This window comes from Sorex fumeus, unplaced genomic scaffold (assembly GCF_029834395.1).
Source record: "Sorex fumeus unplaced genomic scaffold, SorFum_2.1 ptg000038l, whole genome shotgun sequence".
Lineage (NCBI taxonomy): Eukaryota > Metazoa > Chordata > Mammalia > Eulipotyphla > Soricidae > Sorex > Sorex fumeus.
In genome coordinates, this window is record NW_026606095.1 from 444,747 (window position 1) to 471,202 (window position 26,456).

General features: G+C 39.6%; 1 non-coding gene across 1 annotated transcript; it reads right to left on the bottom strand.

The window, feature by feature from the left end:
• Positions 1-2,234: 2,234 nt before the first annotated feature.
• Positions 2,235-2,336, bottom strand: LOC130028059 (U6 spliceosomal RNA). Its single transcript, XR_008793153.1, has one exon. It is a non-coding gene; the product is annotated as a U6 spliceosomal RNA (small nuclear RNA).
• Positions 2,337-26,456: the final 24,120 nt, after the last annotated feature.

The window sequence follows — 26,456 nt, forward strand, 5'->3', positions numbered from 1 at the left end:
ATTTTTATGTGAAAATTGTTATATATCATCATGAGGTTGTTAAGTCCTTGCCTATGAATTTGCTAATTTGTTTGTTGATATTGCATCTTCTGCATGTTATTGTTTTTGTTGTTGATTTTAGTTGATTTCTGTTACTTTCCCCTCTAGTTTGGTGTGCTCTTACTGAAATTTTAGTATTGTGGAATTTGGAGGTGGGGGAGGTCCAGAGACTTCAGGATCTATGGTCTGGGCCAACATGATGATAGATATGGGAAGTGGGCATGGTTGCTGGGGCTTCTGAAAGTATGAGAGCTCGGGGGAGGCTGTCCACTCCAACTCCAAGAAACACCAGAGTTCTCAGACTGGGAACCAGAGTACCTGAAATTACAAAGTTTGAGGTCTTTGCAGAGAGTATTAGTGAAGTGGTGGAGTTGACCTGTAGTGATGTGGCTGCAGTGGTGAGGTGTGTGTATGGTTGCTGGGGCCTTGGCAGGGTGGGTACTTGGCCCATTTACATTCCAAGGACCCCCCCCCCCCCCGAATTTTCAGTGCAGGGACCAGTGTTTCCATGGGTTTTAGCTGCTTGGTGTGCCTCTTTCAGAAATTTATTTGGAAATTGGTTAGCAGGACCGGTGGGTGAGTAGACATGGTGGCAACTGTGAAAGGTGGAACAAAATTGGTTGCTTAACCTTTGTAATGCCTGCCAGTCTTACTGGTATGGGTGATACATCATTATTGTTTCAATTTGCATTCTACTAATGATAAGTGATATTGAATATTTTTTTTCATATGCTTTGTGGTCATCTGTATCTTTTCTTTGCGTTTGTTTCTGTTCATCTCATCCCCCAAGTTTTTGATGGCGTTGATTGTTCTATTGCTTTTTTCTTGTAAAGTTCTACTTGTGCCAGTATAACTAGAAGTTTGACACACCCAGTCATATCAGATACTTCTGGCAGACACTACAAGCAGCATGCAAGTCAGATATCCTTGGAGAGCATGAATGTAAGTACCACAACAAAAGTATGTGACCCCCTAGCAAGAACTGCAATTGACTATTGAAGCAACCAAATATGTGACCACCTGCCCCTGTATCACACCAAATGTATCGGCTCCACAATCAGTTTTAGTAATCACAACAACAGCAATTAGAGGAAAGGGAAGGGAGAAGGAAGTCTCATAGGAGTCACTGGATCAAGATATTTAGATTGGGAGCATTTTTCTGTATCTGATAGTATTAAAAGGCATGAAAAACCATAGTTCTATAGTCCCAAGTTTTTTTTCTGTTCATTTTTCTTAAATTTTTTATATTTAGGCACAAGATTTTATATATATATATATTTGAATCACTGTAAGATACAGGTATAAAGCTTTCATGATTGAATTTCAATAATACAATGATCAGATATCCATTCCTCCACCAGTGTACCTTTCTCACCACCAATGTCCTCACTATCTCTCCCACCACCCTGACCCCACCCCACTCCCTGCCTCTATGGCAGGCACTTTTATTCTTACTATCTCTCTATATTTGGACATAATGGTTTGCAATATAGGTAGTGAAAGGCCATCATGTTTGGTTCTTTGTCTACTTTCAGCACACATCTCCCGACCCAGACGATTCCTACAACCATCATTGATTTAGTGGTCTCTTCTCTATTCCAGCGGCCTTCTCTCCCAGCTCACGAGGCAGGCTTCCAACCATGGACCAGTTCTCCTGGCCCTTCTCTCTACTGTCCTTGGGTGCTATGTTAGTCTCACACTATGTTATTTTATATTCCACAAATGAGTGAAGTCATTCTATGCCTGTCCAATTCTTTCTAACTCATTTCACTTAACACGGTACTCCATGTCCATCCATTTATAAGCAAATTTCATTTCATTTTTCCTAAACAGTTGCATAGAATTCCATTATGTAGATGTACCATAAACAGTTTCTTTAACCAGTCATTTGCTCTAAGGTACTCTGGTTGTTTCCAGATTCTGGCTATTGTGAACAGTGCTGCAATGAACACACAAGTGCAGATGTCATTTCTACTGTGTTCTTTGCATCCTGGGATATATTCCCAGAGGTGACATTGCTGGGTCACATGGAAGCTCAGTTTTTAATTCTTTCATTTAAAAAATTTTTTTTAGGAAGTCCATATTTTTTCCAAAACGGCTGGAACAGTTGGCATTACTACCAACAATGAATGAGTCCCTTTTCCCCACATCCACATCAGCACTGGTTACTCTTGTTCTTCTTTTTTAAATTTTTTTAGAATATGGAATGTTTCACGAATTTCTGTGTCATCCTTGCACAGGGGCCATGCTAATCTTCTCTGTTCTAATTTTAGTCTATGTGCTGCTGAAGTGAGCACTGTTCTTGTTTTTTTGATTTGTGCCAGTCTCTGTGGTGAAAGATGAGATCTCATTATTTTTTTGCTTTATGGGGTCACACCCGGCGATGCACAGGGCTTACTCCTGGCTCTGTGCTCAGGAATTACCCCTGGCGGTGCTCAGGGGACCATATGGGATGCTGGGAATCGAACCCGGGTCGGCCGCGTGCAAGGCAAATGCCCTACCCGCTGTGCTATTTCTCCAGCCCCAATCTCATTGTTGTTTTGATTTGCATCTCCCTGATGATTAGCAATGTAGAGCATTTTTTCATGTACCTTTTGGCCACTCGCTTTTTTTTGGAGGAATTTGCTGTTTATTTTTTCTTCTAATTTTTTGGTGGATAGCTTGGATATTAAACCCTTATTTGATGGGTATTGGGTAAATAATTTTTCCAATTTCATGGGCTGTCTCTGTATTTTGGTCAGTGTTTCTTTTGCAATGCAGAATCTTCTTAGTTTAATGCAGTTGCATTATCTTTGCTTCCAACTGGTTGGTAAATGGTGCTTTATCCCTAAAGATGCCTTTAGCTTCAGTGTCATGGAAGGTTCTGCCTACATTTCTTCCATGTAACTTAGGGATTCAGGTCTGATATTGAGCTCCTTAATTCATTTTGATCTGACTTTTGTGCCTGGTATTAGAAAGAGGTCTGAGTTCTTTTTTTTTAGTTTTTTGCATGTATCTGTCCAGTTTTCCCAGCACTACTTGGTGAAGAGGATTTCCTTGCTCCACTTCACATTTATTGCTCTTTTGTCAAAGATTAAATGATCATATATTTGAGAGTCTGTGTCAGGATATTCAACTCTATTCCATTGGTCTGTGGGTCTGTTTCTATGCCAATACCATGCTGTTTTAATTACTACTGCTTTTTAGTACAGTTTGAAGTTTGGGAAGGTGATGCCACCCATCTTTCCCGCCCCCCCCCCCCCAGGATTGCTTTAGTTATTTGTGGGCATTTATTGTTCCATATAAACTTTAGAAGTGTTTTGTCTATTTCTTTGAGGGATGTCATGGGTATCTTATACGGAGTGCATTTAATCTATATAATGATTTGTGGAGTATTGCCATTTTGACATACTAATTCTCCCAATCCATGAGCAGGGGGTGTCTCCATTTCCTAGTGTCCACTTTTATTTCTTGAAGTAGTATTTTGTAGTTTTCATTGTATAGGTCCTTCACTTCTTTACTTAAGCTGATTCCAAGGTACATGATTTTCTGAGGCAGAATTGTGAACAGAACTTTTTTTTTTAAAATCTCTTTTTCCTCAATCACTATTTCTATATAGGAAAGCCATGGAGTTTTGGGTATTGATTTTGTAACCTGCCACTTTACTATAGAAAGCTATTGTTTCTAGAAACTCTTTTGTAGAGCCTTGAAGATTTTCTTAGTATTATATCATCTGCCAATAGTGATAGCTTGAACTCTTCCTTTTCTGTGTGGATGTCCTTGATATTTTTTTCTTGCCTAACTGTTACAGCAAGTACTATATTGAACAGAAGTGGCAAGAGTGGGCAACCTTGTCTTTTTCCTGATCTTAGAAGGAAGGTTTTTAGTTTTCCCCATTGATTTCCTCAATGATTCCCTAATAATGCTTGCTGTGGGCTTATGATATATGGCTTTAACTCTATTGAGAAAAGCTTCTTCGGTTCCCATGTTTGCTGAGAGTTTTCATCCTAAATGGGTGCTGGATCTTGTCAAATGCTTTTTCTGCATTTATTGATATGATATGGGTTTTTTCTTTTCTTTTATTGATATGATGGATTATGTTGATTGACTTCGAGTGTTAAACCATCCCTGCATCCCCGGGATAAATCTTACTTGGTCATGGTGTATGATCTTTTTGATGAGTCATTGGATTCAGTTTACTAGGATTTTGTTGAGTATCTTTGTATCATTGTTCATCAGGGATCACTTGTAATCACTTGTCATCCTGTTGTTCATCAATTTGCTTGAGCGGGCGCCAGTAACGTCTCCATTTGTTCCTATTGTGTGCCAGTGTAGCCCAATATTCATCAGGCATATCAACCTGTCATTCTTTTTCTTTGTGGTGTCTCTGTCTGCTTTTGGTATCAGGATGATATTTGCCACATAGAAACTGTTTGGAAGTGTTTCTGATTCTTCAATTTCCTCAAAAAGCTTGAAAGGATTGAGTTTTTTTAAAATTTGTATTAGTGAAACACCATGAGATAGAGTTGTAGACTTACAAATTTTTGTGCTTAGGTTTCAATTATACAATGATCAAGTACCCATCCCTCCACCAGTGCCCATTTTCTACCACCACAGATGCCAGTATCCCTCCCACCTACCCTCGTGAATCCATCTGGGCCAGGACTTTTGTTTTTTGGGAGACTTTTGATTACTGTTTCAATTTCCTTGATAGTGATAGATCTGTTCAGGTATTACAAGGCCTCTTGTTTCAGTCTTGGGAAGCTACAAGAATCCAGGAATTCATCCATTTCTTCGAGGTTTTCTTGTTTTATGGAATAAATATTCTCAAAGTAATCTGTGATCCTTGGAATTTCTGCATTTTCTGTTGTGATATCTCCTTTTTCATTTCTGATTCTATTTATTAGGGTTCTCCCTCTCTTTCTTTGTGAATCTTGCTAGTGGTTTATCAATCTTGTTTATTTTCTAAGAACCGGATCTTGGTTTCATTGATTTTTCAGAATGTTGGAGGAAGCTTCAATCTCATCAATTTCTGCTCTAAGTTTTATTATTTCCTTCCCCCTTCCTGGTTTGGGCTTTTTTTTGTTGATTAGTTTCCAATATTTTAAGATGTGAGATTAAGTTACTTATGTGGGCTCTTTCTTTCTTCTTGATGAATGCTTGTAGGTAGAGCTATAAACTTTCCTCTTGACACTGTTTTTGCTGTGTCCCACAAGTTCTGGTAGCTCCCGTCTTTATTCTCGTTTGTTTCCAGGAATATTTTTATTTCCTCTTTTATTTATTCTCTAAGCCACGAGTTGTTCAATAGTGAGTTGTTTAATTTCCAGGTGTTTGAGTTGATTCTCTGTTTCTGGGTCTGACTCATTAGTTTTTTTTTTTTTTTTTTTGCTTTTTGGGTTACACCTACCTGGCAATGCACAGGGGTTACTCCTGGCTCTGCACTCAGGAGTCACTTCTGGCAGTGCTCAGGGGACCATATGGGATGCTGGGATTTGAACCTGGGTCGGCCGCGTGCAAGACAAATGCCCTACCCGCTGTGCTATCTCTCCAGCCCCTGATTCATTAGTTTTAGTGCTTCATAGTCTGAAAAGATATTTGATACAATTTCCATCCTCTTAATTTTATGGAGGTATGTTTTGTAGTCCAACATGTGGTCCTTCTTGGAAAATGTTCCATGTGCACTGGAGAAGAATGTGTATTCAGCTTTTGGGGGATGAAAAGTTACATATATATATATATATATATATATATATTAACCCCCTCATTTCCATTTCTTCCTTTGTGTAATCCCTGGGGCGGCTCATTCAGTGAACTCAGGCCGTTCCCCCAGCTGGGGCAGCTCATGCCACTGGTGGACGAAGGAGGAAATGAGTACCAGGCTGCTTGGTGATCCGTTGCCGTTTATTCCATTCTCCCCACCTGCCTGTTCCAGCCTCACTAAGCCTCTCATACTAGTCTCACACTGCCCCTCATTCCCATCTCCTCTTGTCTCTCCCGCTCATCTCTCCACACTCCTTCTTACATGCGTCTCTCATCTCTCCACGCGCCAGCTCCTGCATTCTTTCCCTACATTCTTCTCCCTCTGTCCCCCTATAGTCTCTCTGTGCTTCATCTTGCTGTCCTGGTCTCTCTCCAACTCCCCACATTGGGGGTAGACACCACACCCAGTATGGTTGCAAAATCAACATATGAGAGCTCTTTCTTTGTTCACAGGCAAAATACCACATAAGGTGTTTTTCCTCTCCTTAGTCCAATAATTTAATTAACATCTTAATTAACATCTTAATTCTACTTCTTAATATTAGTTATTTTGTATGGCACAGTAAGGGATACATTGAGCTTGTAGGGTGGCTCTCCTGGGAACATCTTGACACAGAATCAGACTATAATGCTCAGGCCGTATTAATCATTCATAACCCTAGCAGGGCTGGAGTGATAGCACAGCGGGTAGGGCATTTGCCTTGCACGTGGCTGATCCGGCTGACCCGAGTTCGATTCCTCCGTCCCTCTCGGAGAGCCCAGCAAGCTACCGAGTGTATCTTGCCTGCATGGCAAAGCCTGGCAAGCTACCCGTGGCGAATTTGATATGCCAAAAACAGTAACAACAAGTCTCACGATGGAGACCTTACTGGGCCTGCTTGAGCAAATTGATGAACAACTGGAGGACAGTGCTACAGTGCAACCTTAGTAGGGTCCAAATCTAGTTATTTCTTTTTGAATCATGACAGAATTTGTCCATGACCATACTCTTAACTTACAGTTAAAACTTATGGAGCTTTGGCTAGGACCATTTTCATGCCAGAGTAGCTCACTGCTTGCCTTGGGTCCATCCAATCCCTCATCAGGATCCTGGTTTTGGTGTGCTAGGAAGTTAGGGCAACTGAGGCTTAAGATGAGAGAACAGATAAATATCATTCAGAGTCAATTAGCTCTGAAGTTACAGAAGCATACCATTAACTGTCTTCCTGTGTCTATAGAAAAAGGAATTTGCTTTGAATTAACTATGCCAAGGTTAAGGAGAAGAGAAAAAACAATATTTACAAGTTAACAGAGCACAAAGAAAGAGGTTACAAATAAAGACAGAGGAATGGGAGCACTGTGATGGGAGTAGCCCAATAAACCTAAGCTCCCTGCGGCAAGGCGGAATGGACAAACCAATGTTATCCTACATTCCTTCAAATAAAATATTTCCTTGCTGAACTTTAATCTGGTTGATCTATCAAGAGGTCACAAAGCAGTGTTGAAGTCTCCAACAATTATTCTATTACTATCAATGCCCTTCTTCAAGTCTACTAGCAGTTTTTTTAAGTATTTTGCTGGTCCCTCACTAGGTGCATATACATTTATGAGGGCGAGTTCTTCTTCATGTACAGATCCCTTGATCATTAAGAAATAACTTCTTACTGCTTCTTATATCCTTCTTCAGTCTAAAATCTATGTGGCCTGATATTAGTATCACTACTCTGGCATTTTTGAGGGAGTTGTTTGCTTGTAGAATTTTTTTTTCCACACTTTGATTTTGAATTTGTGTTTGCTTTGACAGTTCAGCTGTGTTTCTTGAAGGCAGCAGAGTTCTGGGTACACTTTTCTGATCCATCCTGATGCTCTGTGTTTCTTAAAGGTGCGTTTAGCCAGATGACATTCACAGAGATTATTGTTATGGGGTTTTGTCCCATCTTTCTGCAGTAATTTAATGTATTCGTGGGGCTTTTTTTTTTGTCTTAAATTAGCCCATTTAGTTTTTCTTGTAATCATGATTTTGATTCTATGAAGTTCCTGAGTTTTTTGACTGTGACGATGTGTTTGTTCCTTCAGATATGAATGAAAGTATAGTAGGGTAAAGTATTCTATTTCATTGAATTTTTTTGACTATATCTCCCCACTGTCTTTGGACCCTGATAGTCTGTTGTAAATCTTAATGATGGTTCTTTATAAGCAATTTTCTTCTCTGATCTTGCTGCTTTCAATACTCTATCTCTATTTACAGTTTTTGTCATTCTTATTGGGATGTGTTGTGGAGTATTTCTATTTGGATTTCTTTTAGCTGGTACTCTTCAGGCCTCTGGATCTGGGTGCATGCCCTCTTCTGCTCTGGGAACTTTACAACAATGATGACTTTGATGGTTGATTCTTCATCTAGATTTTCTTCCTGCCCCTCTCATCACTCCCACAGTGCCTTTGACCTGTGATTGGGAGAACTGGGTCCTTGTAGCTGGAGTCCTAATGGGAACAGGGGACTGAGTCTGCTGGTCCAGTGCTGCACTTTCCTTGGTCAATATTGTTAATAATAGCTTTGGGCATAAATATTTTGATACCACAACCATCACTAGAGTGCCAATGTTTGATGGGATCCTTAATTACTGAAGAAAGAAACTCACTGAAGGCACCCGGAAGAGGAGGCACATTCTGATGCTTTATAGGGTTGAGCAGAAGCTCATACATGGGGCTTTTGGGACTTATTATTGGGAAGACATAGGAAGTATGGTTGATCCCTGGCAAATGTAAGTTGGGTGTCCACCTTGGGGCCGCCAACCCTATTGTCTCAAGATGCTGCTCATTTTTGTGTCAGAAAGGAGTGTGGATAAAATTAGCCATGGTCTGAGTTTCATTAAGAGTTTTTATTCTGTATTTATTTTGTTTGATTTACCCCAGAGTTAATGAACCAAGTGGACTCCGAATGTCCTCCCACCTCATCCCCAATTTGATTAGGGTTGATCTGGCTATTTGTAATTGCTGTAAAGCATTGCTTATTTTTATTTGTGCTGAGTTTATTATGGAATATTTGATTTCCTCTAAAAATAGAGGAAAATTACGGTATTTGAAATGACTATATTAGTCAGTAACAGGGGGCAGAAGTTAAAATTCTTCATTTTCTGACCATATGGACTACGTTCCTTAATGCTTCTTAATATGCAAGAAGAATGATATTATCCATTATTTAACCATCTCTGATCAATATAAAATCTGTACTAATAAGGGCCTGAGAAAATATGTATGCTCTTTCATTTTCTATTTTGCAGAGATGTTCTTGAAACAATGTTTCCTTGGTTTAACCTTCCTTCTTTATCTCTTCTCTATCACTTTCTATACATATTTTGGAGCAGAAGATTCCCTCTTGGAATATAAAGACTCTGGGAATCTTTTAAATCCTTCAAGAGGAGTGTTTAAGGGAACTAAACTGTGTTTCCTCCAGATACACACATTGAAGCCTGAACCTTCAATGTGACTATTTGGAACCAGATCTCTAATGAGGTAATTAAGATTAAATGAGGTGGTAGAGGTAGGATACTAATCTTGATAGGCTTTGGCATAGTTATAAGAAATGAAAAAGGAACATTTTTTTCTGCCTGTGCACATGAAGATCACATATGATTACAATGAGAAGGTGATAAATCAAAGGTCACAAAAATCAATCCTGGCAGCACCTTGATCTTAGATGTCTAGCATTCAGAACAGTGATAATAACCAGCTTGTAGTGTTCTATTAAAATGTAAATATAAAATATAAAATATAAAACCAAGCTCCCGGAAGAGAACAAGGTAGTCTTCTGTCCCCGCACCTGGCTGTCCTTACTGGGGCCCCTTGGAGGAGGGTGGGTTGAGTTTCCCTCTCTGCCTCGGTCAGAGCCCCAACAGCTGAAGACCTCCAGGACCCAGCAAAAGCCATACTAAGACCACTCTCCACATGCCTGAACGAGGAACCGTCAGAGGAACCCAGGTGTGCGGGACCTGGGGCTGAGATCTCCAAGCCTGCTGGGATCGGGACTGGGCCTCCTCCAACCAGCTCCCCCATATTCCAGTAGCTAGACAGTTACACCCACCAACTGCTGTGTAACCCCATCAATGGCCACCCAGAGACTATAAAACCAAGCTCCTGGAAGAGAACAAGGCAATCTCCTGCCCCGTGACTGGCTGTCCTTACTGGGGCCCCTTGGAGGAGGGCAGGTTGAGTTTCCCTCTCTGCCCCAAGCAGAGCCTCAACAACTGTGTAACCCCATCAACGGCCATCCAGAGACTATAAAACCAAGCTCCCGGAAGCGACCTCTTATTCTCTAGTTCTCACTCTCAGAGAACCCAGCAGGCTACTGAAAGTATCATACCTGCCTATATGCCTGACTAGGAACACCTATAAAGGTGATTAGAGGCTGTCCCAAAAGCCACCATCCATCTCGGAGAGCCCAGCAAGCTACCGAGAGTATCCCGCCTGCATGGCAGAACCTGACAAGCTACCCGTGGCATACTCGATATGTCAAAAACAGAAACAATGATTGGTCCTCATTCCCCTGACCCTGAAGGAGCTCCCAATATGTCATCGGGCTACACTTGCTCGTGACAGGGATGAATGGAGACGTTACTGGGCCCGCTCAAGCATATTGAAAAACAATGGGGTGATAGTGATAGTGTTCTATTATGGCAGCTTGAGGAGACTAATGCAGGTATTTTTATACATGAGGAAGCTGAAATTCAGAGTAGTGAACTCATCTATATTAAGTGAAGAAAATGAGATATGAAAAATAGGTCTTCCTGAATGCCATGAGGATGGTATATTTTTTGTATCCTGTCTGCCTGTTTACTTTCCTCAGAGTTTTAGCATTGAAAGTGCTTACAGGCATCACATTTATAGGCAGATGAAAAAAGTAGTAAGTAATGCAGTGCTTGGTGCAGAGGCAGATATGGGACAATGCTCTCTTGTAACTGTTAGCTGTGAGAAGTAGGAAAGGAGAGGCCCTATAAAATGTGCCCCAGGCAAGCAGACACAACAGTGTTGGGTTTTGAGTGTGTTTTAAGAGAAGAAGAGAAATAAGGCTATTGTAATATCACTTGAAAATAGAATAGGGAAAGGTGGGAATAAGCTAGCAAACCTTCAGTCTCCATCATCCTCATTATCAGACTGGGCAGAGCCAAGACTGCCTGGAATTGTCTGGGAAAGTAGGTCTCATGCAGAGAAGATTAGTGTTTGAAGAGAATTGGCAGCCGCATTTATTTTTAAAAGGAAATTTGAAATTCTGTCTGTTAATTGAAATTCAATCCGCCTTAAAACACAGTCATGCACACACATGGATTCATACAGCCTTCAACTGTATTTGCTATGCAAAGTTTATCAACAGCACACTTTCCTCTTATTTTTTAAATCTTCCTTGTATACTATTCAATGTTGAGCTTCATCATCATTTTCTTTTCCTACTGCTGGAGCGATAGCACAGGGGTAGGGCATTTGCCTTGCACGCGGCTGACCAGGTCCGCCCAGGTTCAATTCCTCCGCCCCTCTCGGAGAGCCTGGCAAGCTACCGAGAGTATCTCGCCTGCACGGCAAAGTCTGGCAAGCTCCCCATTATGTATTCGTTATGCCAAACACAGTAACAACAAGTCTCACGATGGAGACATTACCGGTGCCCGCTCGAGCAAATCAATGAACAATGGGAGGACAGTGCTACAGTGCGACTTCAGTGAGGGAAACCTTTGATTTCTTCCTCTTTCCTTTTTAGAGAGAGGAAGAATGCTTAGAATTTTCCCTGGAGATACAGTGTCTTCCAAATATTAGCTCAGGAAATAGAAAGACTCTGGGTTGCCCTGCGCTATTGTTTGCTGGAATAAATAATCATACAAAGGCCTTGCTCCTTGGTTTGTCTCTTTTGCCAGAGAGTTCAAACTAGGGTTATTTGCAGGTATCCTCTTGAATGCAATCGAAAGACTCTGAATATCTTGACTCTTCACTCTTGCTTTTTCTGCTTTCTTTCCCATAACTGTATTCCTTTTCATTTGTTTCTAAGTCCTTGACCTTTTTAGAATTTTGACAAACAGTAGGAGATCTTCTGTGTTTGAGTGCATCTCTGTGTTTGTATGTATGTATTTCTGTGTGTGCTTGTACGCGTGTGTCTTTGTACCTGTGTCTGGGTGTGGGGCATTTATTTCCTTTTAAAACAATACTGATTGTACCATTGTTTAATTCTCAAGGGCTCTGCCATCTGTAACTAAAATTCCTGGATATTGATAGACTAGAAGTAAAACAAATGGATGAACTATGAGGTGCACTTCAAATATAAATAAAGATATTAAAATCATCCCTCCACATCTATTGCCATTCTGAAAGTTAAATGTAGAAGCCGCTTCAAAATGCCTTGAAGAATAAGGGTTATGACATTCTCAGCTCAGTTTTCTTAAACGCTCACTCACTGTTTTTAAAACCAGCATTTTCTTACTGTTTTGAAAGAGCGAACACTTTCCAGAGCCGAGAGTCATCAAAGTCTGCCCTTCCCTATTCATCATCCATTACACTTGCCAAGCACAGATTAAGGTAGATTATTAACCTACTCAATTACAATGGAACTCCTATGGAAATGTCTATTACAGTCACATTAATATCTCATTAGTTCATCATGTTAATGTTATTACAATGGTTACCAAAGGAATTGGAGCTGATTGGTACCTAATTTTGAAAGGTTGTTGCCCCGAGTGTCATCTGGGTGGGAGACTCATGTGTATAAATGGAAATATGCTTTCTGTCTTCTTCTCTTACAGAAAGAAAAGAAAAAGGAACAAATGATTATTCCTGGCAAAAATCATGCTGCAGAGACTGTCTGAGATTCAAGATATAAATCTATTTTGACAGGTGTAGTCATTATTCTTCTCATCGAGAATAGCATTATTCTTTTGTTTTAATGGCAAAGATAGCAGGGAGACAAAATTCGCCTACATGTGAATGCATAAAAAAATGAAGTAACAATTAGCTCATATAATTAAATTATTACTAATGATGATAATACTGATGTCTATGTCTTTATGGTGAGCATGTAGCCTAGTTATTCACATCTTTCCTCAAAGGAATTCAAATAGATTTACAGAAGAACTAAACCACCCCCACCTTTCCATTTATTTGCATATATTAACAAAAGCATAGAAGTTGCTTTACCATTTTAGAAGGACGCTTCTGCAGTTTCTTGCCTTTGATTAATTGGCAATCCTCCATATTTGGACAATGTTTAGTTATAAGGACCCAAGTTTCTGTGACTTTGCGTATTACTCTCCCTGACCCACAGTAACTGGCTGGCATTCCTTCACCAAACCAGGGTTGCTTTTAAGGTAGATAGAAAGAAGATGAAATCTGTTGCTGATGCCATCTTATATTTGAGTCTTCTCTCTCCTGTTTCCTGCTTTTCTTTCATGGTCTTTTCAATAAGATTAGGGGCTAGGTGGTCATAGAAGTTAACCATTTGGTTCCCTTTTTTTCCCCATAGCACTCCACCCCCCAAAAAAAGTAAAAAATAAATTGGGAGGTATTATTAGAGATTTGCAGAGAAAGAAGAAATCACAAAAATCATGATCCTCAAGAATAGGAGAACAAAATTGAATAACAGCAGACAAAACTGAACTATGCTTGACTGACAAAGCTGAAGTCTCACTCAGGGTTTGAACGAGCACAGTGAGAGGTGAACTGTCTGTGTGGATGTGGGACTGTCTCCTTCAGCTGCTTGCATACAGATACCCGGTCAGTTTGGGATCTTGCTGGGAATGTAAAATAGAAGAGACAAAAAAGCACTTAAAGGTACAGGCAAAGGAAACGTAATAATAGATCGTGGACTCTAACTTGGATGAGAAAGTAAATAAGAGATGGTGTAACAGACAATGAAATGTTCGGTGGTTGAGTCAGAGGGAGGTGCCAGTATGGTTGAAGAATTATTGGATCAGAATTGAGGGAAGTTCAAGGAAAATAGGAAATGCTAAAAATCCTCAGTTCTCCAACTGAGGGCTGGGATACCATACAGAGTAATAGAATGTGTGTGGTGCAAAAAAAAAAATCTAAAAATTTGTTTCAGTGAGGAAATTGTTTTGAATGGTAATAAACCCTTGAACTCTGAGCCAGGATTGAGGTTAGCAAGCAGTGGAGGAGGAGAAGGGAGGGTGGAGGAAGACTAGTAAACTAGAGGTGACGTTAGGTCGCTGGTGACAGTTCTTGATCACTTTGGTGTTGGTGCAGGTGCAGTAATTTTGTATACACAAACCATTAATGTTAGCAATGTAACCTAAATTACTTCACTACAAGACATTTTAAAAAGTTTTAAAATACATTTATAGTTTATTATCAGTAGATATTTTACACACACAGGATCACATAACAATTTCTTTGCAAAAAGGAGTTGCAGGTGGAAAAAAATTTTAAAATCCTCATCTGAAATGCAAATTAAAAACAACATTGAGATATCATCATTAAGTAGTGAAAATGGTGCATATCAGAAACCCTGAAAAAGGCTATGCTGATGGGGTTGTGGTGAGAAAAGGAAGCTTCATTTGCTGTTGGTGAGCATGTTATCTGGAAAGCAATGTGGAGATCTCTGAAAAATAGCAACAGAACTCTCATTTATAGCACGCCTTTTCTCCTCAAAACACAGAAACATTAGTTTAAAAGGTTATTTGCACGCCTATATTTATCACTGTGCTTAGAACAATAGCCAAAATATAAAAAATAAATGTCCAACTATGGGTGACTGGATCAAAAGTCTCCATACATGCGTGAATACACACAATGGAATATTATGCAGCTCTAAGAAAGAACAAAAGAATGCAATTTGCCACAAATTGCCTGGGGGCTGCTGCTTAAGGTCCTTAATGGCCGTGATCTAGAAACACAGAAAAGTATCCCTGAACCTAGAAGCTTGCTGCAGAGATTTCTCCAGACACCAATTATCTAAAATTTTAGAATTCCAGGAGCACATGGTTGCTCTGGCCACGACATTTTATGCTATTCATAACAAGCAATACAAAAGAGAGTATGGGTGGAGATTGTCTGCCACAGAGGCAGAGGGAGGGGTGGTATGGAGGAGGAAGATACTGGGGACATTGGTAGTGGAAAATGTGCACTGTGGAGGGACCGGTGTTCAATCATTGTATGACTGAAACTCAAACATGAAAGCTTTGTAACTGTATCTCATGGAGATTAATAAATAAAATAATAAAATAAAATTAACATTCTGAATAAAAAAAAGTAGTGTGGAGTGCATGCCCAATTCAATCAGTTTAATCATGGCTGAATAAACAGCAGTATTTCTACAATATAAAAAAAAGAATTCAATCTGCCATAACATGGATAGAGCCAGAGGGTACCATGCTGCAATTAGCCAGAAGGACAGGGTTAGGCTCAGAATAGTCTCTCTCTTATATGAGACTTAAAGATACACAGTAAAGTAGCCCACAAAGGGCCAAAACCCACAGAATGGTAGAGTTGATCCATAGAACTCAATTTTGGGGGGTGGACCTGGTTGAAAGGGCTTTTGGGATCTTGGGGGAGGGAGACCTTGATGTGTGATTGGTGTGGTGTTGGAATTATGTGCGCATAAAACCATCATTAACAGCATTGTAAATCACAGTTACTCAGTCAATAAAGATAATAAACAGTTAAATAAAAAGCCCTGATCTGAGTAATATGTTTGCTTTAAATAAGTATGTTGGAAATCACACAGCTGATAATGAAAAGTTTAGGACAATAATGTGGCAGTGAGTGAAAAATAATTATCTCAACCAGTGAAGATTAATGTGATCAATCAATCAGATAATAATCCTCCCAAGTAATTGGGGATATTAGAGATGGAGACAGTAATAGTTTGAAAATATTGATAAGGAGCAAAACTAACCTTCCCTGCCCACATTCCAGTCTTATTGAATGTTGAATGTGAATAAGAAATTGCTACTGCTAGAAAAAAGAAATTGCCCTTGAAGAAGTGCTTGAATACTCCAGCTAAAGTAAGATAGTATAAGTAAATTCCAAAAATAAATAAGGTTGGCAGAGTAGGGGATTTTTAAGTTCCATAAGGCACAATGCTAGGTGTTAGGAATTGGAGTCATGAAGGGTTGGAGGGTTGAGAGTGAATCTGACTAAAATAGGCAAAACAAACAAACAAACAAACAAACAAAACAAAAAACCCACAGGGATAGTAAAAAAGCACACGAAGATGAATCCAAGAAGTGGACTTCCTGTGGTGTGGTGGAATCATTGGGGTGTGATGAATGATCCATGTTGCCCTGATAATTTTAGGGTGACATCTTCTGTAGCTTGCATCAGGGGAATGGCCTGTTCCGTACTGTGGACAAGGGGGGTTAGATAAGTGTTGCAAATCAAGATTACATTGTGGCAATTTAGGAGTGGGTAGGATAGGAGGCATTTCCTAAACAAGAGAAATTTCATCAAAAATATTTAAGGGAGGAAGGGTTATGGGAAACAGCAAAAAGAGCTATTTAAAATTTAATAAGTCTTTGGGGGAAACGTTAACTGAAAAATAAAGAAGTACATTTATTATCATAATAAAATGAATACATTAAAAGAAAAAGATTTTCTAGGGAGAATACAAATTATTTAAAAAGAGAAAGCCAAATAAAAATAACAGAAGGCATATGTGAGCCAAGTGACAAATGGCACATGTAAGCAGGGCCCCTTACAGAAATTGTCCTGTTTGGCTATTCCTTATCCTACACTTCTTTGTCAGGAGACTGGGGGCGGTTTCATTAGCTTGTACCTTGTATCTTGTGCTAGTTTATCAGGAAAATATACCATAGACCAAGTAGCTTGGACAACAGAAGTCAATTTTCTCAGAGTACTAGAAACTGGAAGTTTGAGATGAGGAGGATGCAAAGGCTGAGAGAAGGCACCAGAGCAACAGTACAGTGGAGAAGACATTTGCCTTGTGTGTGGCTGATCTGGGTTTGATCACTGGCATCCCATATGCCCCCCAAGCACTCCCAGGAGTAATTCCTGAATGCAGAGCCAGGAGGAACCCCTGAGCATCGCTGGATGTAACCCAAATCACACCCCTTCCACCCCCCAAAAAAGACTGTGAGAGAATAATTTATTCCATGCACCTGTCCTTGATTTGTAGATGTCCATATTGTAATGTATGAAGAAGGAAGAAGGAAAGAAGGAAGAAGAAGGAAGATCTTCTCATCATTGTTCTTCTGTTCTTGTCTGGGTACAGATTTCCTCTTCTTGTCGGGAACTTAGTCATATCAGACCAGGACTCTCTTGTTCTCTCTCCAATGACCTCATTTTGAATTCAACGACCTCTTTAGAAACATATTGCAAAATCAGACAAATTTTGATTTTGATATACCACAGATAGTAAGAGTTAAACATATTGATTTGGGGTGGCAGGGATATTATTCAGCCTATAGTAATCTATAAACACGAGTACAAATGAAAAAGTGCTGTAGCTAACCTACAGCCTACCTGTGAAGAGAGTGAGAAAAAAAATGCAAGCCTCTGGCATTAGAAGTTTATTGTCACAAAATAACCTCACAGAAGCTGTCACTGTCACTGTCCTCCCATTGTTCATCGATTTGTTCGAGCGGACCCAATAACGTCTCCACTGTGACACTTGTACTGTGTTTGGCATATCAAATATGTCACGGGTAGCTTGCCAGGCTTTGCTGTGCGGGCGAGATACTCTTGGTAGCTTGCTGGGCTCTCAGAGAGGGGTGGAGGAATCAAACTCAGGTCGACCATATTGGCTGCATGCAAGGCAAATGCCTTGTCCACTGTGCTATTGCTCTAGAAGCTATTGAATAAAATTCTTTAATATTTATTTATTTATTTTGGCTTTTTTGGGGGGTGACTCCTGGCGATGCTTAGGGGTTACTCCTGGCTCAGTGCTTAGGCATCATTCCTGGCATTGCTCAGAAGGCCATATGGGATGCCAGGAATTGAACCCAGGTTGGCAAATCGAACTCATGCAAGGAAACTGTCTTTCCTGATGTACTATTGCTCCAGCCCCAATAAAGTCCTTTAAGGAGAGGAATATGGAGGATGAGAGATAGTACAGGCTTAGGTGTTTGCTTTGTATGACGTCAATCCTGATTTGATCCCCAGCACAGCACATAGTACTCTGAACACTGCGTGGAGTCAAGAATAGCTCTGAGCACTTCTGAGTGGGTCCCAAACAATCACTCTTCTCACTGCCCCCCCCCACCCAAGAGAGAGACACACATATACATATACACAATCTTCTGACCCTCATTTTCCTTTGTGCTTCTGGAAATACATGAAAGAATGTAGATTTCCAAGCTAATTAGCTTGGACCATGAGAGAACATGACATACATGCTAACAGTGGCAGAACTGTAAGAGAAAAACAGCCCAAGTCTTTGGTGACTGTGAAGCTACAGCATTTGCTGTGGATTAGCTTGCTCTGGATGATTTTGAGGGCAGGGGTTACAAAAGAAACATCTATTATCTTAACACATGAAACAGAATTGTACTTCTTTTATTAGAATTATAGATAATGGGAAAGATAAAACCAAAATGGGTAAAAAGATTTAAAGATAATATAAAGTACAACCCCCTAGCTGTAGATGTGGTTTTCCATATATATGTATATGTGCATGTATATGTGTACGTATATGTATATGTATATGTATATTTATATGTATATATCAGTGGGTAGGGCGTTTGCCTTGCATGTAGCCAACATGGCCGACCCAAGTTCAATTTCTCTGCCCTTCTCGGAGAGCCCGGCAAGCTACCGAGTGTATCTTGCCCGCACGGCAAAGCCTGGCAAGCTACCTGTGATGTATTCGATATGCCAAACACAGTAACAATTGTCAGTAACAATTATGTATATACAGCACTGAACACTGTCCTCCCATTGTTCATCAGTTTGCTCGAGCGGGCCCAGTAATGTCTCCATTGTGAGACCTGTTGTTACTGTTTTTGGCATATCGAATATGTCACGGGTAGCTTGCCAGGCTTTGCTGTGCAGGCGAGATACTCTCAGTAGCTTGCTTTCTGAGAGGGGCGAAGGAATCGAACTCGGGTCGGCCGAGTCAGCCGCTAGCAAGACAAACGCCCTACTCCCCTTGCTATTGCTTCTCACTTTAGCATGCATTTTCACATACTGGACAGGCTGATTAATAGTCAGTAAAAGTTCCCACATTTCCATGAAATTCTCCATTCTTATCTCAATTTTTACCAAGGCACAATACTATGGCTTCAGACTATCAGGCTGACATCTGAGATCACTTATAATTCTTTGCTAAGTATAAGTAGCTCTAGAAATTTTAGTTACCAAAAGTCTCAGAGATAAAATAAAAACACTGGTAGGATAAATTTTGCAACCAACTTTGTAACTCTAGAAACTCATATTTTAAAATAAATAGGAACCTGTTTTTATGTACCACCTTATTTCAACTCACAAGATTTTCTAGGTCAAATATTCCAATAATCCAAATGCAGATACAAATATGTACCTTTATATAAGAGCATATATATTTATATAAATTAGTGAGTAATCCTGGCAAAAAGGTAGTAGGCAGAAAGATCAGATATGGGAAAAGGCCATTTGCCACTCCAGGTTTCAAAAAGAGGAAGACAGATTCTGCAAACTACTGAATTATGAACTCTATTTTCTTTTCTGAGTTTCCAAGAAGAGGAAGAGTGGTTGGGTCATCATTACAGTAACCTCATTTCCTTCTTTGACAGATATATTGGACTATGGTACCAGGGGAAATGTGGCAGAGTGTACTTTTGAACTAAAGTGAGACATTGGATGGGACTTTTAAACTGCCTTCATAGATCAATTAGAGGAACATTGGTTGAACAGAGGATCAAAAGAGCTTAGTCCCTCTGAGAGGGCGAGCTTGTAGTTTCTGTTTTTGCTTCCTGCCCTGCTGTCAATTTCATCCAAAGGGCTGACTCCCCCTTGTGGTTAAAAGATGGTTCTATTGACGCTTGTTTTGGGGGGTTCCATCTGAATCTTTCCTTTGAAGAACCAAGAAGCTTCTTTCCTCTGTTGTGAGAGCAGACATCTCCTCACGTGTTACTGACTCTAACTGGATAGGAGTCTGTCCCTGAAGCAGTTATTCTCTTTGGGGGAAAGGGCTTCTTCTTGGTCTAGGGCTGACGGGCTAGGGCTGGGGTTGACTTCCTCTTTACACGTTGGCTTCATGGAGCAAAGGGTATGATTTGTACGGATAGTGATATCTGAAGAGTTAAACAGTTAAAAAAGAATAGGGAGAGGATAATTTTGAAGGCAAAACAATAGTCACTATTCTTAGAAGATTTGGAGGGTAAGACTCTTCAATACTATAATGTACTAGTTTAAATCTTGATGAAAAATGCTTTCTGATAGATCTGTCAGCAATTGCAGACATCCCAATTCATCCAATGAGTGAATGCAAGGAGCAGAGTTGTCTATCACTGTCCACCTTGTTGCAGAAACATCTTGGCCAATTTATTTATAGCCAAGGTTAATACATTTACCATATTTTAGTTGACCAATGCATTTGCGTTCTTGAGAATGTTCGGTGAAGATTAAGTTCCCAAAATAGATAAAAACAACCTATCATTCTTAATTTAAGGAGAGCATTGTGTAAAAAGTTGCATGGAAATTATTGCAATATAACTTAAAAAGGAAATTAATGGAGTATAGTCCTTTTTATGCTATTTGTTGTATTGTCTTAAAATACTTAAGCCTTACTGAAATCTTAAAGGTGATACTGCAAGGAGAAAAAAGTCTCAATGGATTCTTAAATATCTTGAATCATATCTGCTTCACATTAGTATTGTAACTACTTCTAATAATTTAATAATTTTCCTTATTAAGAGAAACAGACTATATCGGTTGTCAGTGATGATAAATCCACATTTAAACTAGCTTATTCTTTAAGCTGAATGTTTAAGAAAAAAAAAAGACTGGACAGTTTAAGTAGATATATGGTGAAATGACGGATATGTAATTTTTGAGAAATTGAGGGAAGTGTTTTTGTAGATAAATCATGCTTTTGGTTGTGTTCAGCAAGATATAAATCTAAAGATCATTCAATAACATTTGGCAGATGGTGTTCAAAATGGAATTGAATGATTGCCACAACATCCATGGAGGTCATCTTCACCTGAAAACAGTTAAATAATCTTTAACTTCTTATTACTGAAAATGTTGCCCATGGATTAGCAAGACCTTTATGAAGTGGCATTTGTTATATCTGCAGTATCTCTTTTTCTGTCCTAAACCTGCCAAATTTTCATTTGCCTTTATGTGGGACCTCCAGAGAACTTATGTGTTCATTAATGTTTGGCCATGGATCATCCAAGATGATATTCACATTCTCCAGAATATTGGTCAGGGTGGGAGAGGGCAGGGGCACCCACAGGCACAAGGATTTGTGTGTCCCAGGTTCCCTCACATAACCCTTCGTTATACCAGGGAGTGCTCATTGCATTTACTGTGATGGCTACATAAGATACTACTATTACCATATTTCTTTTCTTTCTGTTTAAATAAACCTTTTAAAATCAAATCACCCTGAGATACAATCACAAAATTGTTCATGATTTGGTTTCAGTCATATAATGTTCCAACACCTGTTCCTTTACCTGTGTACATTTCCCACTCACTACCCCACACCCCTAGCTTACCTCTATGGCAGACACTTTCCTTCTTTCCTTCTCTCTCTTTCCTTCTTTTTTTTTTTTTTTTTTGCTTTTTTGGTCACACCTGGCGATGCACAGGGTTTACTCCTGGCTCTGCACTCAGAAATTACTCCCTGGCACTGCTCAGGAGACCATATGGGATGCTGGGAATTGAACCCGGGTTTGCCATGTGCAAGGCAAATGCCCTACCTGCTATGCTATTGCTCTAACCCCATCTTCTTTCTGTTTTAATGAGCTGTTCTCGAGCAAAGGTTTTGAAGTTAGATTTGAAATTTGAATCTGCTTCTAGCCTACAATCTAGCACTTAAAGCCCAAGTTTTCTTTTCTTTTCTTTTTTTTTTTTTAAATTTTCATTAGTGAGACACCATGGCAGGGTGGGATGGGGGGATGGGGAGTGGGAGGGATACTGAAAGCCCAAGTTTTCTTATCTCTAGAATCTCTAGACTCCAGAACAAATTTTTAGATGATCATGATCTCTAGAAAATAATCTTAGAATTGAGATGATAAATTTTCTCCATGCTGATAAGGAACCTGTAAGGAAGTCATAAAGAACTCCAGGAATATTAGTTCTCTCTCCGTCCCTCCTTGCTGGGAAGTACAATCAGTGGAAACTTAAAGCAAAGACTACAGCAAGTCTTTCCCTTTGTAGCAAAACTGTAAAATGATTCTTACAAAACATTAGATTTTAGTGAGTTCTACTTGCTGAGTGATTTGCAAAATGATAGTGAAATAATTAATAGATGGGACAGGGGAGATAACTGGTAAAGCACAGGCCTTGCATGTCTACAAGGCCCCAAGTTCCATCCCCATGACAGCATATAGCCTCCAGCTCCTGTGTCACTAGCCCTTAGGAACACAATGGGCACTGACACCCCAGAATTTCTGGGTGAACTTGGTGGCTGCTGAGCACCTCTGCGTGTGGCCTCTACAGAAATAACTAAAAATGAGCCCAGGACATTGCCCAAGGATCAGCAGCACATGCTTTGCTTGTGCAAGGACTTGAGTTCATTCAATCTCCCCAAAGGCAAAGCCCCACTGCTGGGTGTGACCCTGGGGACCTCAGAACTTGGGCCCAAATATTGCTGTATTGTGAGGTCCAAGAATTGGGAGTGTCCCAAGACCCCCTCAGAACTTATTGGGAGGCCAGTCCACTCAAAAATAAAATATAATTGAATTACTTTTTTTTTTGTAGTGGCATTTCACATTTTATTTTTTTGTTTTTTTTCTCATTAAAATAATTGTTTTAATTAATTATAAGCACCTTGTCAATTTTTTAACCTTTTTTTTTTATTAGGGAAACACCATGAGGTACAGTTATAGACTTACAAATTTTTGTGCTTGGGTTTCAGTTATTTATTTATTTATTTATTTATTTATTTGTGTTTTGAGCCACACCCAGCGATGCACAGGGGTTACTCCTGGCTCAGACAGGAATTACCCCTGGCAGTGCTCAGGATACCATATGGGATGTTGGGAATCAAACCCGGGCCAGCTGCATGCAAGGCAAACGCCCTACCCTCTGTGCTATTGCTCCAGCCCCTTGACTTATTTTTAAAAGAACTGAATCATTTAGTGAGGTCGTCTGAATGTCAATTTAAACCCACAACATGATAATTTGGATTTGCTTTTTTGGGGGGGATAGTGGTACTCAGGGTTGACTCCTGACTGCACTCAGGGATCACTTGTGGCATTGCTCAAGGGACCATGTGAGATGCTGGGGACTGAATACAGGTTGGCTGCATGCAAGGCAAGTGCCCCCAGATGATATACTTCAGCGCCAATAATTTGTACTTGAATATCACTGATACTTTAAAAATGGATTTCCCCCTTTTTTCTGTAGGTTTCTGTTGTTACAATGATTCAGGATCACATTGTGAGTTGTGTTCACTTAGTGTCTTACTAGCTCCTCCCCCCCGCCAGTCACACCTAGCAATACTCAGGGCTTACTCTTGGCTCTTTGCTCAGGGGTCATTCCTGGGGGTGCGTAGGGTGGTTCTGGGGATATTACCAGGGTCAGTTGCACGCAAGGAAAGTGATATTACCCTTTGTAATATCACTCCAGCCCCACTGGAGTGGGGAGAATTCTTACTTGAACTACTACCAAGAAGCTTCTTTAAATATTATAATTTATCAAAAATGTTTTTAACTAAAAGGAAAACAAAATATAAATGATATCTTTACTACCCAGAATTTATTGTTCATTTTCTATTTAAGTATACTTTTCTGTCTCATTTCCTTTCTCAGTACCTCTGAAGAGGACCACTGTGACTAATTTGATGCGTGTCATTACAAACCTCTCTAAGGATATCTATCGAGCATCCATAACTATCCATATCTAATAACCAATATGCATTTGATTTTGTAAATGCTATCTAAATGGTTCATAAATTTTATTATTACTTCTTTTTTTACATATTTTAATGTATATAAAAGTGTTGATACAATTCTAGAGTTGAAATTGATTAGATAACAAAGGTCCAAGATGAAAATCAGTGCCTGGGCACTGGGATACTGGGAATTATTTGCAGTTTGGCATCTTTGCAGAGAATATTTGTGAAGTGGTGGAGTTGAGTCTTTAACATGGCTACAGTGGTGGGGTGTGGTCGTGGCTGCTGGGCATTTGGCTGGGAATGTACATAGCCCGCCTGTCTCCAAAAGGTTCCTCAGAATTTTCAATAGTGCTGGCACATGTTTGCATGAATTTTTGCTGCCTGGCATGCACCTCCTGGGAGATTTACTTGGGAGTCAGTAGATCAGAACCAGTGACTGAGTCAATATGCTGGTGGCTGTGTCAGTTTATATATTTTATAAAGTTACATCAATCTTTTTACTCGTTTTTTCACTCTTTGCAACATTATGCTTTTGAGACAAGCCTTGCTGATAGACTAAATTAATTCTTTTAAACATAGAGCTAAACAAATTCTTTTAACAGAAGAACTTTCTGTCTCAGAGCACATTTTACACCTACTTTTTTTTCAGGATTTGTAGGTTGTGGCTAATAACCAGTAGCCATCCACCTATCTGAAATATACTGCCATTTCTACTCCCATCCTAATGGTTTGTTTTGTTAACTAATGGCTACTGTCTTCATTAGAGCTTAGGACATTAATTGAAACAGTACTTATCCCTCTTGGTAAAGTGATGAATTGTATGCTTTCTTCTTTGGTCTTCAAGGCAGAAGGCTGTTGTGTGTACCCTTGAGTGAGCTCTCAAACCCTAAGTAAACTAAAGTGTGTTACACAACCAATTTGGTAAGAATGGGAACGGTTCATTTATTTGCTCCTTTATAATTTGTTTACTGTTGGACACAGATGACCGACTAAATTACTTCCCTGTTTAGGCAGGTTTAAACGTACTTCAGCATTCAGTCAGCGCCACCCCCCGCCCCCCAACCCCCTGATGGCTTCTGTCTATCAAAGAGATTGTGTTTACCCGTATTAACAAAGTCAACAGAGTCAACAGAGTAATGACACAGGTCTTTGGGGTCATCTTCCTGATATACTGAAGGGAGCAGTAATTTAGTGGAAACATTATCCTCCAAATAAACTATATTTTCTAGTTGCCAGTCTGACACTCATAATGAAGAATTTATTCCAAATTGTTAAATGAAACTGTGACTGTGAAGTTGTACATTAAAGTGAAATTAAAGTGAAATATATCACAAAGCAGTTAATGGCCCTAAAAGTTGAATTAGCTTCTAATATTAGAGGGTATAAGCCTATATAGGGAGATTATGGGGGAGAGAGGGAGAGAGAGAGACATAGAGACAGAGAGACAGAGAGAGATAAAGAGAGATAGAGAGACAGAGAGATGGAGAGAGACAGAGACAGTGAAACAGAGAGACAGAGAGACAGAGACAGAGACAGACAGACAGAGACACATTGAGACACACAGAGAGAATAGGAATCATACTTTTGATTTATGTTGGAAATTAACACATAAAGAAATTATGTTGACTTACCATCTCTGACCATTATTGTTACTTTGATTTCCAATCTATTCCTTATTTCTTTACTCTAATCCTTATGGATAATCAAAGTTTTCATTATTGTAATATACAGCTCATTTTCAATCTTCATTTTATTCTTCCCTATATAGTACTGGGCACAGTTGATTCTTCTCTCCTGGAAATACTTCTTTCGTCTGCCTTCCATGGACAACATTGTCTTTAATGTTGACTATCCATTCTTTTTCTCACTTATGAGCTTCCTTTTATGTTCTGTATCCAGGAGTTTAATACTTTCATTTATTTACTTTTATCCTATATACAGTTAGATGCTATCACATATAGATCACACGCTTTAGTACTATTTATAAGACTGAGATTCTCAAATTTATGTCTCCAGCTCAGATATCTTCCTTGATCTTCTAACTCTTATGCCAACTTTCCTACTGGACTGTTCCTCTTGAAAAATAAATCACAACTTCTTAAAAAGTGTGAAATACACTAAGCTGATATGAGTCATAATCACTAAGATAGTTTTCACAGGGTGAGGAGTATTATATGCTGGGCATGATAGCCACCATGATTTCTCTAATGTAGAAAACTTGACACCATACATTGTGGTGATGCAGCAGAACCTAGTATCTTGGGAGGAAAAAACACATAAAATTGAAAGCATGCATCTTCTGGGAGATGTAGTTGGGATTTAGTAGGTCAGGGTTTAAAGGACTGCAAGAGAAAAATCTTTTTTTTTTAATTAATCTTATTAAATCACCATGAGATAGTTACAAGCTTTCATGTTTAGGTTACAATCACACAATCAAACACCCATCCCTCCACCAGTGCACATTCCCCACCACCAATATCCCCGGTATAACCCCCTTTCCCAACCTCCTCCTGCCTCCATGGCAGATATGATTCCCCATACCTCTCTCTACTTTTGGGCATTATGGTTTGCAATGCAGACCCTGAGAGGTTATCATGTTTGGTCCTTTATCTACTTTCTGCACACATCTCCCATCCCGACCGATTCCTCCAGCCATCTTTTTCTTAGTGATCCCTTCTCTATTCCAGCTGCCTTCTCCACT